Source organism: Nansenia antarctica (assembly GCF_963989245.1).
Source record: "Nansenia antarctica genome assembly, chromosome: 13".
NCBI lineage: Eukaryota > Metazoa > Chordata > Actinopteri > Argentiniformes > Microstomatidae > Nansenia > Nansenia antarctica.
The window spans coordinates 2283269-2296650 of NC_137683.1; positions in this window are offsets into that span (position 1 = coordinate 2283269).

Genomic DNA, 13382 nt, shown 5'->3' on the forward strand with positions numbered 1-13382 from the left:
AACCCAGAATCCTTCAGCTCACTTACAAATCCCTCCATGCCTGCGCCCCCCAGTACCTAACTGACCTTCTCTCCCAACATACCCCTTCTCGGAACCTGCGGTCCTCAGACATGGGCCTGCTGTCCACCCCCCGCACCAACATGGACCTTCGGGGACAGAGCCTTCAGCATGGCTGCACCTACCCTCTGGAACTCTCTCCCCATAGTGATCCGCAATGCCCCCACCCTGGACTCCTTCAAATCAGCCCTCAAAACCCATCTGTTCACCAAGGCCTTTGGCCCCTAGTCACTGTTTCTGTTTTATTTTGTTTGTTTTCTGTTTTGTCTGTCTGACCATTTCCTTTAGAATTGTAAAGGGTCCTTGGGTTTTAGGAAAGGCACTATATAAATCCAAGTTATTATTATTATTATTATTATTATTATTATTATTATTATTGAGTACTTGTTGTTAGTCTCTACGGATAAAAGCATCTGCTAAATGTAAAACAAATAAAAGTAATGTAAATGCAGTCGACATGCGCTGGTGGTCCTGTCGTGTGTATGGCTCTAGTGGTGTCTGTGAGTCGGGTCAAGTTCACACACCTAGACACTGGCCTTGGCTAACGTTAGCATTAAGGGAGGGTTAGCTGATCCGAGATCTGTAGCCTGTAGCATTGGGACAGTTAACTTCATAATGTGTTGGGCAGAGCAAGAGCCAATGGGTGATGGGGGTAGTAGTACAGTAGCTCACAGGGTTTCAACTTGACAGTGAGGGCGATGGAAATGTCTCTTATGGCACAGCGAACAGAGATCTCCACCACCAGGCTGCTCCCAATATTGTCACTGGCAACCCAGGATTCAACCCAGGATTCTCAAAGCTGTTTATAGTAAATAAGAAGAAGCCACTGGAGGACATCTGTTGATGCCAATGGAGACAGAAGTCCCTATGACACAAATCAACAACCCCTCCGAGCAATATCTTCTTTTAAAAGTGCTCTTTTGAGCTTTAAGGTTACTAAGAGAGGAGAGTTCAGAGTTTCCTGGTTTTGTGCTGTGTGTGTGTGTGTGTGTGTGTGTGTGTGTGTGTGTGTGTGTGTGTGTGTGTGTGTGTGTGTGCATTCAAAAGGGCGTGCTGTGCCTGCGTAATGAGGCTGAGAAATGAGTCTCAAATGAAACAGGGTAATGCCCAATTTTAAGAGCAGCCATATTTGGCAGTGGCTGCCATTTGCAATTTGCAAGGGGCACGATTGGCTGATCTAACTATTGATGTGTCACAGGTTTACAAAGTACATTAACTCAGGACTCCTTTCTGTGCTCTGCACTATCGCCCAATCATTTCCTCTGTAGAGAAATGTGAAATAGAATCCATTTGTAACTGGCAAGATAAGCCCTGCCCAGTTCAGAGAGATTGCATTTAATAGCATTGCATGCAGAATGTTCCCCCATTGTTATGGAAATCAGAGGGAAATGCAGTCCATTAGAAAGAGTATCAGTCCAACGCCTCCTCTGAATGGATGGAACTGTCCCTTTTGGAGTGTCTGAGAATTGACTAAAATTAATGCGAAAATCAGATCAGGACACCATGGTGGTATTGTGGATCTTTTGGCAAGAACAGCCAATCAAATGGGCTCATATCTTTCTTGCATGCTCTCTCTCATCTTCTTTTCTTTCTTCTTTCTCCCTCTCTCTTTCTCTTATTTTCTTTCTCTTCCTCTCTTTCTCTCTCTCTCTCTCTCTCTCTCTCTCTCTCTCTCTCTCTCTCCCTCTCTTCATAACCCTCTCTCTCCTCTCTCTAGGACCTCCATGCTTGTGATTTTATTGCCCTTTAATGGTGACGATGACCTCATCCCTCCTCAGGCAAGTCACAACATGGCTGACTCCCTTGTTGCTTAGTAGTCCTGTCCAGTGGCTCAGCCATCCATAGACCTCACTCTGTCAGTCACCTGTAGTCATCATCATCATCATCATCATCATCATGGCGGTAACTCTGTGTGTGAGAAACTATCTGAGTGTGATTGGACTTGTGCCAGAGCTGCTCAATATGATTATATCAAGAATGTCTCGTTTAACAAACCTCCTGAGCCACCAAAGCACACACTAAACTACAAGACATTTCTGATGCTCTTACGTTGCATAGACCATCTGGTAGCATGGGGATCTTTTTCTCAGAGGGCCTCTATGAGTAATACATCAGGAAAAGTGTGTCTTTAAACTATCTCCAACGGTTATACATCGACACTACATATACAAGCTCCCTTACCAATGTTATTGTTTTTTCTTCTACAGAGGTACTCTGTTGCCCTGATGTATTACCAATGCTCACTTGCTACTTGCAAGCCAACTCTAGCCTCTAGCCTACTAAACTGCAAAATAAACTCTTGACATTTCCATGCAAACAGGTTATCAACCAAATGTCAACTGATACAGGAAGACAAATGTTATAACCGGTAGGCCATTTACATTTACATTTTTGGCATTTAGCAGACGCCTTATTCCAAAGCGACTTACAATCAATACATTTGACTAAGCAAGTGAATCATCAATCCACCAGTCGTAGCAGGAAGAGTAATCTAGCTCAGGCCCGGGGCCATTGGCAGTCTCAGAAGGAACTTTTTTTAAATTGTTTTTTTATATATAGACACTGGAGAACCGAGAAACACTACAAGGGGGGCAGTAGAAGTCATAGGGGACACAGTAAAGGGGAAAAGTGGGTGTCTCAGGAGACGCAGTGCTGGGGGGTAGTAGATGTCTCAGGAGGAGCAGTTAAGGTGTAACCTGAAGAGATGGGTCTTCAGTCTCCGACGGAAGATGGGTAGAGATTCTGCAGTTCTGACAGCCATGGGAAGCTCATTCCACCAGCGGGGAGCAAGTGTAGTGAAGAGACGTGATCGGGCAGCGCAATGTGCTGCTGATGTCATCAACCTTTTTTTCAAAGTAGGTGACAAAGTCATTGGCAGACAGGGAGGAAGGAGGAGGGGGAGGAGGTGGGTTAAGGAGTGTGGAGAAAGTGGAGAACAGTTTTCAAGGATTAGAGGCAGAAGAATGTATTTTGGAATGATAGTAGGATGCTTTAGCAGCTGATGCAGAGGAGGCGTAGTTGGAGAGGAGAGAGTGATAGAGGTTACGGTAATCAGGCCAGTTTTTCTCCATTTCCTCTCAGCTGCCCTGAGCTCTATTCTACAAGCATGTAGGGTTTCAGAGAGCCAGGGAGCACGAGGAGAGGATTGTGCTGGCTTCAAGGTTAGTGGACAGAGGGCGTCGAAGGATGAGGTGAGAGTGGACAGGAGGGTGGAGGATGCTGCATCAGTGGATAGAAGGGAGAAGGATTCAACAGAGGGCAGGGAGGATAAGACAGAAAAAGAGAGGGTGGTGGGGGACAGGGTACGTAGGTTGCGACAAGAGGGTCTAAAGTGGTTAGAGACTGACAGGGAAGAGGTGGTTTTGAGGGGAAGGGAGAATGATACAAAGTGATGATCAGAAACTGGAAGAGGGGTAACAGTAAGGCTGGAAGTGTGGGAGGATCTGGTGAAGATCGAGCTGATTGCCTGGCTTATGAGTCGGAGGAGAGGGGGACAGGGTAAGGCCGAAGGAGAGGAGAAGGTCAAGTACTCCAGATGAGAGAAGCTTCTCTGATTGGAAGTTAAAGTCACCCAGTAGTACGAGCGGAGTGCCATCATCAGGGAAGGAGCTGAGAAGGCCATCCATCTTGCCTATGAAGTCACCGAGTTGGCCTGGGGGGCGATAGATGACAACAACGTGAAGGTTGACTGGGGAGGAGACAGAAACAGCATCGAATTCGAAGGAGGATATTGACAGGTGTGACAGGGGAAGGACAAATATGTGACCACTTAGGCGAGATGAGGAGTCCTCCGCCTCCGAGGGTCTAGGGGAATGAGAAAAGGAGTAGGCGTCAGAGAGGGCTGCTGGTGTAGCTGTGTTTTCAGGTGAGATCCAGGTCTCAGTGAGAGCAAGGAAATTGAGGGCCATGAACGACACACAAGCTAAGATAGCCTCTGCTTTCCGGACCGCTGACTGGCAGTTCCAGATACCGCCCGCGGCCATGGTCAGTAGAAGAAAGTGTGTAGATGAGATTGGAAGGGTTGCGAGGGGGGATGTATCGTCTATGTGTCCTCCTTAGTGTCAGAAGAACAGGAATAGGGAGAAAGCACATTGTGATGTTAGTCAGTAGAGGGGAAGAGGGTTAATGGACAAACAGAAGTAGGAGTAGCTAAGTGCACTCAAAGTAGACAATTATGACAAGAGACAAGCACCCCCCCAAAAAATGGAAGAGAAGATACTTAGTATTCTTAGTGTCCTGGCCTTCCTCTCAGGCCTTCCTCGATGGACTCCCTCAGATAGACTCCCTGGTCTTGTTGTCACAAATCTTTGTGTCAGGAGGCTGTCGCTCGCAGAGCGACCGGATATTAATGGAGGTTCAGTGAATGCAGCAGGTTTGCAGCCCCTCCCAACTAACAATCAGTAATGACTGGACAGGTGTACTCACTCAGTCAAAATGTATGATCACACTGAGGCCCTGTCCACACCTATAAGTTTTTTTGATAAACGTTTTTCGTATATAAAAATATTACCGTCCACACCAGCATGTTTATAAACAATGTCTGTGTCCACATGCATATGCATGAACGCAATATGAATGCTGTCATTGAGCATTCCACACCAGTAGTCGGCGATATAATATTATCCCCATAGCCCCGCTGGCCAATCAGACGCCTCTGTCTCTCAATGTTCTCGATCATTAACTGTGCATTTATCTGTGAACAGGTTAAAAGTCCAGTTAACAGTGAAAGAACTAGAAGCACTTTGTTCACATCCATTTTCCTCGCTTGTGTAGCCTCGAACACCGTTGCCTGTTGTAAACAAAGTAATTACTGGTGCTAGGATATGACGTTGGAGGGAACAGCAAACAGCTGCAGTGCGCATGATCATAGAAATCTACGCGCATGATGACGTGAAGAATACAAAAAGCTCCGTCTATCTCGTCCGTCAAAAATATACGGCGAATATACAGCGTTTTTAAACATCTTCACTCTGGCAGGCGTTTTTAAACATCTTCTTTTTCAGAGGGCAAAAACTTGTTTGCGTCTGGACAACCCCCCCAAAACGAATATAAAAATCCACGTTTATCCAAAAAAGGTATAGGTGTGGACAGGGCCTTAGGCTACGTTCACACTGCAGGTATTGATGCTAAATTCCGATTTTTTTTTACACAGATTCAAATTTTTTGTTTGGAAGTTCACATTACTTTTAAAATGTGACCTATATTTGACCTAGGCCTACATTGACTCCTGTGTGAACATTCCACGGCCCTGAACAGACCCGTATGTACAGAAGGACAGCGCACCGTTTACAATAATAATAATACATTAGACTTTCTAGACACTCAAAGACGCTTTACAAGCTGAAAAGATCGAGTAGTAAAATAAAAAGAAACAAAAAAATAAGAAGAAAGTATAGGGGTTTAATTAATTTGTAGATTACTAAATCTAAATCTAAGTGTCTTTGTAGGATACAAGTCTACTCTGTATACTGTCTGCAAGTATATCTAGATTTATGATATATAATATATATGATAACATGATAACATATATAGGATAACATGATAACGTTACAACCGGATTCATTTTCAGGTTTTTGTGCAGCGGAAGCTGTTCGCGTTTGCGTTCGGAAACCTCAGAACGTTGGCGCTGTCTGACGAACGAGCCCGCGTTCATACGCGTTCGCCAGACAGCGCCAACGTTCGGAGGTTCCCAAACGCGAATGCGAACCGGCACGGTTCTTTGCCACCCCAGCCACTAGGGGGCCCCCTAACATTGGATACAAACTTGTTATTTTTTTATTTTTTTATTTTTTTAAATTTTTAAACAGAAAATAAGTGGCCCTTCATTGTGTCAACCTTAATTTTAATATATAGGCCTATATTTAAAAATATATACATAGTTAGCCGTATCCAATAGCAACATGACTTTGACGTCACACGAAAATGAGCAAGCGAAAATACCTCAGCGGTGCGCAAAAACGGGAACTTTCCTATAAAAAGGAACAAAATTCAGCGAAACTTCGAAAAATGTCATCTTTTCTTTTACCCAATGCAGCTTCTGAGACTAACACGGGTAGGGATGCGATTAGCACTGGGTCAGGGACAAACGTCGTTGATGCACCTGTTGCTAGCAGCACCACTGTGGAGGCCAGTGTTACTGCAGCTGGCATGGCGCAGGCTGACCCGGCCGTTCGCGTTCGGAAACCTCCGAACGTTGGCGCTGTCTGGCGAACGAGCCCGCGTTCATACCAGTGTACCAACGCGGGCTCGTTCGCCAGACAGCGCCAACGTTCGGAGGTTTCCAAACGCGAACCGGCACGGTTCTTTGCCGGTGTGAAAGCCCTATATGAGGGGTTTGTTATGTATGTGGGACTGCGCCTTTAAGAGGCACCGGAAGTTAGTGGGGTAACGCCGGTTGAAACGTGTTGTTGAAGTGCAAGATGGCGATGTGTGAAGACAATAAAGTGTTGACTGTTATTCAAGGTGCGGACAGTTATTGATCATAACATTGGCGACGAGGATTATGGATTCTCTACTCTCACCTCTTCCCCCGTTCCTCGCCCTGCCTGGCGATCCACCGGTCCCGTGGATTCGCTGGTGTGAGTCCTTCGAGACATTCATGGTAGCCGCCGCGTTGGCCGGTGCTAGTGACCAACGAAGAAAAGCCCTGCTGATTCACTCACTGGGCAGCGAGGGACAGCGGATTTTTCGGTCTCTCGGACCCGCTCCGAGATACGCGGACTGTGTGACACTGCTCAATGGACATTTTGCTGCTCCACAGAATGTAATGCTCCGGCGGATAATGTTTTGCCAACGTCGGCAGCAGACGGGTGAGTCTATCCACCATTACGTGGCTGATCTGAGGGGACTAGCCAGCCTCTGTAAATTCGGGGTGCTGGAAGACGAACTGATACGGGATCAGCTGGCTGAACACACTAATAACTCAAGTTGTTAATGACGCCAGACGACCTAACTTTAGCTAAAGCTGTGGATTTAGCATTCCAGCTCGAGTCAGCAGCAGCCTTGAAGTCACAGCTAGCGCCCACCTCCAGCTCTTTTCCCCCCAGACCCATGCTACTAACTCAAATGGTGGCACCGCCCACGGAGCCTTCCGAGTCCGGTTTCCCAGAGGACGGCCTCGATGTGAACTTTGCTGCACGCCAGGGTACGACAACACGCCGGGCCTGTGGTAATTGTGGCTCATCATCACACCAAAGCCGAGCCCCAAACTGCCCTGCCAAGGGGCAGCAGTGTAAGCGCTGTGGCAGGCAGAACCATTTTGCCCGGGTCTGCCGCTCTACCCCCACAACAGACAGTCCACGGACACAAGGTACACCAGGACGGCCCACACAGACGAACATCCATTCAGTGACTGCCACCCCCCGACCGGCTAAGTGGTGCACTGTTGAGTTGGATGGGGTTCGCCTCCCACTGCTGGTGGATACGGGGGCCTCCAGGTCACTCATGAACGCTGCCACGGTACGGCGGCTCTTTCCACTCCGAACGCTCACTGCCAACGCAGAGGACCTATATGGCTATGGGCACTCCAAAATAGACATGGTGGGCACAATCGCCTTCACTGTGCGTTACGGGACTAAGGCCCTCCCCTCATTCACCTTTCAGGTGTCTCACCAGGGTTCTAACCTCATGGGTTTTGATTTGTTTTGCGAGCTGGGTTTAACCCTCATGAACAATGTTGGATCCGCCATCTTGTCTGTTGGCTCGCTGATATGATGCGTTTTGTGTAACTATATGCAAATGCTGTGTGTCTATCGAATATAGCAATACTCATTGTTTAACCTTAAACATACTTTAAGTATGGTCACTCTCAGGACAGAAATTGACCACTCTGAGTCAACATGCGTTTCTGTGTAATTGGACCTGGGCCAGATTTAGAGAGCACGGGTAGTGGTGACCAGTTTAACTCTAAGGACATTGGAGCCTGGCAGTGGTCAGCAAGGTGGAACAACAGGGACACAGGATGGAGCCATGTAGGGGAACTGATGTCAGTATATTTAGGACCGGCCAGTCAGCTGACTAGAATCAGGTAACTGTTGCTGGGACGACTAAACCGTTATGGTATGGAAGAGAGGCGAACGCCACATCTAACTTTAAGCTGATTCCTGTGTCAGCAGGAATCTAGAATATAAGGAGCCACTGTAAGATGTCATTCTGTGTGTGTCTTCTCTGCCTGCTGTGATGGAAGCACACCCAGCGCTGTGAATAAACTTGTATCTTAATTGTCTACTTGAGCAATCTATTAATTAATTACTGAAAGGGGAAAGCAACAAATCTCGGTCGCCGCCCTCATCTGAATATCACCCACTATCAATTGGCGTTTTCGAACAGGATCAGCTTCAAAAGGTAGGAAATATCTAACCATATTGACTATCTTCCCAGCTGTACAAAAAAACCTGTAATTTTTTTCCTTAAATGGAGGAAATGGGATGAATTTGATGATGGGGGGGACTATAACTAAATTGATTAAACTAAGTTTGAGTATTGCTGTGTACATGAAGGTCATTAATTCACATATAGGATAATACGTTATAAAGGACAGAGATGCTAGGTGCGCTCTGGAGGAGATATACTGACACTGGATATTAATTAATTCATAGAAGAATTGATTAAACGGAATTGGGCATTCCGTGGGTTTTTATTTTAAAAGTAATGGTAATACTGTGGACAGGGTTACAGTACAGATCTTATATTGAGGTATTTGACAGGAAATAAGGTGAACTGCAGATCACGCTTGAGTCAACAAAGTTATGTTTATCTGTAAGGTACAGAAATAAGGTATTGTGTTATAGCACAGGATTTGAAACTATGCAGAAGTAGAATGTTGATTAAGATGGTTAAATGAATAAGGTATTAACACGCAAGTGGTTATGGTATGTGAATTGAAGTGTGATTTAAAGAAAAGTGTTTTATAAGAGGTCAAGTAATGTGGGTATATTCTGTAGAGAAACAGGATAATGAAGGAATAGGTCAGCGGTAAAAAGACAGTTGTAGGACGATAAGAATTTGAACAGATATGGTATTTGTGTTAATGTTAAAGCGTAACAGATTTGAGTGACAAGATTGACTTATTGAGAGAGAGAGAGAATAGATGCGACGTGAATTTAAATGACCTTGATGAAACGCAATACAACGGACTGAATTAACGTATACAAGAAGTAATAAACACAAATTGTGTAACTATAAAGCTCTAACGAGACAATTTAGATAAAATAATTCCCTTTTACTAACATTGTGTGCATTTTAATTAATCAAACATGGGTAATCAAACTTCTAGGACGGCAAATTGTGAGAAACGAACTATTAAGTATAAATCGGTCAGGGATCTGCCACGAATGGAAAGGAAAGCCATTAAGAAACTATTGGAAATTGATCCACACATAATTGATATTCCGATAAAATACACTAATACAGTGACACCAAAAGGATGGATTTTACTTAAATTAGGACCATTCTATGCAGAACCATTTCTAACAAAGATTGCGGAATGGAGTGACGATAATTTCCCAAGTATCGGGAGTTTTGAAAAGAATAAACTAAAGGTTATTGATGAATATTTGATATCAAACAAAAGAATTAGCGACCCTATATGGGATATCGATTACATGAAAGAAGTCTATCAAGCATGGGTAATAATGTCTAAACAATGGCCTGGTAATATTGTCAGAAAGCAGGAGCACAATAGGTCTAAACCTATACCCAAGACACAGGAGGTAGTGAGGGCGTCTCCTCCTATACGGGCGGAGCAGGCGGAGCAGGCTGTGACACGCAGCGTGGTCCAGGTGCAAGCACCACTGCTAAATATAGAAGAGAAAGTCCTGTACAAACCATTGACACTATCTGACGTATCTGCGATCATAGTTGACGCACCCAAACCCTTGATTAACCCCAAAGGATTCATAAATTGGTATAAAACAATGTTGCTACATGGTAATTTGAATGGCACGGATTTAAGATACATTCTGATCACTTTAATGCCAGATGTTGAATTGATACTTTGATAAATGCTTGCGAAACTTTGAATGAAGATAATGATGGGCCATGTAGAGGGAAAACAATAAAAGAACGATTCCCATGGCTTGATAAGGAACACAAGAATACTCACATTGAACAATTAACCAAATTTCTAAACGACCATGCCAGCCAAAACCGTGATATCTCACAAATTCTGAACTGTAAACGTAAGCCTAATGAAACAATGTCTGACTTTGTAATCAGATTCCAAAACACCTGGAAAGAAAAAGCTAATTTGGAATTAGAGAACATTAAACCAAACGTATTTTTTACAAACATGATTCTAGATGGTATTGGAGACGATGCGAAAACTTCAAATTATCGACACCAGACATTTTCTCAATGACCCCAGCATCAATTGAAAAACGAATAAGGGAATTAGACGCTTTGGGATTGTTTAATAAGCGACACCAATCACAAGCTTTGGAGCTTGTGCAATACACGGAACTAGACGGGTGGAATGAATACTAAGCATTATGGGTAATGAAGTCTTACGTGAAGCATGTCGAGTGATATAGTTATAGGGAAATCATTGAGTTAAGTAATAATAATCCTTGTATTGATTAACATATTGTAAACAAATGATAAAGAGTGAAATGAATAACTATTGTATTTTTCAGGACAAGCGAAATAGCTTAGTACTAACAGCAAAAAGTGGTAAGAGACGAGTGGTAAGAGACTACTCCACAAAACTGCACCAGAGACAGACAGACACTAGTGCCTACACTATTAATAGAACTGCCCTTGCAAACAAGACGCAGCCTCTGTGAAACAGAGACACAGACACGCATTCTGGCAGATAACACATAGAAGTGTTACACATATACATGTAAATGTAGTTGTCTCTTATTGTAATTATCATACAATTCTGCATTGACTCAGCAAACGTAACATTTGAATTTACTTAGTAAACAGAGACATAGACCATGCATTAATGACTAGTTAATGCTCACACAAGCAAAGAGGAATATGTGACATTTTGATGGGAGGATAATCCCAAACGGACAACACCTGGAACAGTATGACAACTCTTGCCAATTCTATCTCCTGACAGAACCAAGAAAATGCAAAAAAACTGAGCGACAGACTAAAACGGGGGCGCTGCTGAGGGCCAATCTAACAGAAGTGGGGGCGGAAATGATATTGAACGATTGAACCAAATGAGAGAAAGTGGAAACCACAAATGATAATTCTCTGTGTAACTGTAAATGTAAATGTAAATGTTGTTTTTCTGTTTGGAAAAGGAAACATGATGATGACATGGCAGACTACAGACTTTGATAAAGCAATTACACATACGAATATGACAGTACTTCACACAATCAACAGTGTTAATCGGCCAACAGCTGAATGCACGAGCATTACACATTGATGCAACATTTATGATAAAGAACCATTCACACTGACTCAAGCCGTGTATGTGTCCTTTTTGTCCTGTTGCGTTTCCCGTAGTTGTCTTTCCGGGTTCAGAGCACGCTGGCGTCCGCGTTGGGACTGCCGCGTCTGTTCCCGGTCCTGTCTCCTGTCTTTTTGTATCCTGTCTTTTTGTATCCTGTCCTGTCTCTTTTTGTATCCTGTCTTTTTGTATCCTGTTTTATCCTTTTTGTATCCTGTCCCGCCGACCTCCGCTGCTTTCCACCCCGCCATCTCCTGCCTCTCACCGCCTTCACTACCGGACTGCAGTACTCACCGCCTCACCGTTCCTGTCCCCCGGCTCTGTGTTGCCGACCGACCCGCTGCGCGCCGCTCTCAGACATCGCTGGCCCGGCCGTGCTGTGCTACTACCCTCGTCCCGGGAGGTAGCTACCGCTCCCTCCCCGGTTCGGGGGTTGCCATCTCCGCAGGTGAGTGTCGGTCCTTCCCAGCCTTCACTCACTGCTGCGCGATTTGGTCGCTGGCATGGCACGGCTAGGCTGGCCGGCCGCGCGGGTTCGGTCCCAGGCTGGCAATACTGACGACAACGGCAACGGCGGCACCGCCTGTCGTTTTGCCCTGGACTCCCGGCCACCCCACCTGCCCCCACCTCCCCCTGCCCTTCTCTCGTCTCACCTACACTCTGCCGCCGCCACAACCATCGAGGCTCCCAGCAACACCAACACCGGACTCTATACCACCCCCCTATACCACCCCCCCCCCCCTCCCCGTTCGCTGACTCTGTGTTCCATGTTACTCGTTGTTGTTACTTGTTGTTTTTGTGTCTCCCATATATGTGTATCCTATATTGTCAGCGTCTTTGAGCATTGGAAAAGCGCTATATAAATTTAATTAATTATTATTATTATTATTATTAAGAATGTCTCTGATAAATCTACTAAAACCAACGGGTGATTGACTGAGAAATATTGATTATAAGAGAGGGATAGTACATTTAAATGTTCACAGCAAATTTAAACCTTAATGCAAAATAAGCTTATACTGTACATAGACCAACGGGGAAGTATCCACGCCATCAGTAATGATTGTGATCAGAATTTTTTAACATACGGGTAGAATAGAACCTATCTACCTCATTTAAAGTATATTATGCTTATTGGAATTGAATCAGAGTGCACATTGACAGTGAATAAACTAAGTATTGAAGACTGATTTGGATATTAATGGGACGGTTCACGGTTTTTCACAACCCACGTCCTAGTTTGATACCCATGAACCTCAAATGACAGATCCTTTTGTTTCCTCTAGGAGCATTGATGAAGGACGAGTTAACCCTTTTAAGAGAAACTAAAATGTCTGTCTACCTGTACTTAACGATTGTGCAATCCCTGTATCTAAAAATGTCTCAGCAGGCAAGTGCATAACTCACTAGAGGGGGGGGACCACAGGGAGCCCAACCCACTCTCGACTCTGACGATAGGACCCAAGCAAAGGGGAAAACGGACACGTATTATAACAAACGATTACTGATTCCAGTACCATAATGATGACTATCTCTGCTATTAACAATTATTCTTGATGTTGTTGTGTATTAAGATTGAAACTAGGACGAGAGATACCGGACAGACGATGCGTGCCGAGAGAAACCGTGTGATCCAGGCCTCGTCATGGATAAGGGGGATAGCCACAATTTTATCGGTTCTGTATACGCTCTGGGTGTTAACTAACGAAACAGACATTACTTTAACTGAAGACGCTGATACTAATCTTGTTCGCATGCGTCGTGACATCCAGGGATTTAAACCAAATAGCGCACTAGACTCAGTTGCAGGAGTTTGCCAGTTTGTTGAAGATTGTTGTACGTATTCACCACAACAGGATTAAACCTTTAAGATCAGACAATGGGGACATAGCACAACGAACAATAGGGGAGAGAAAAG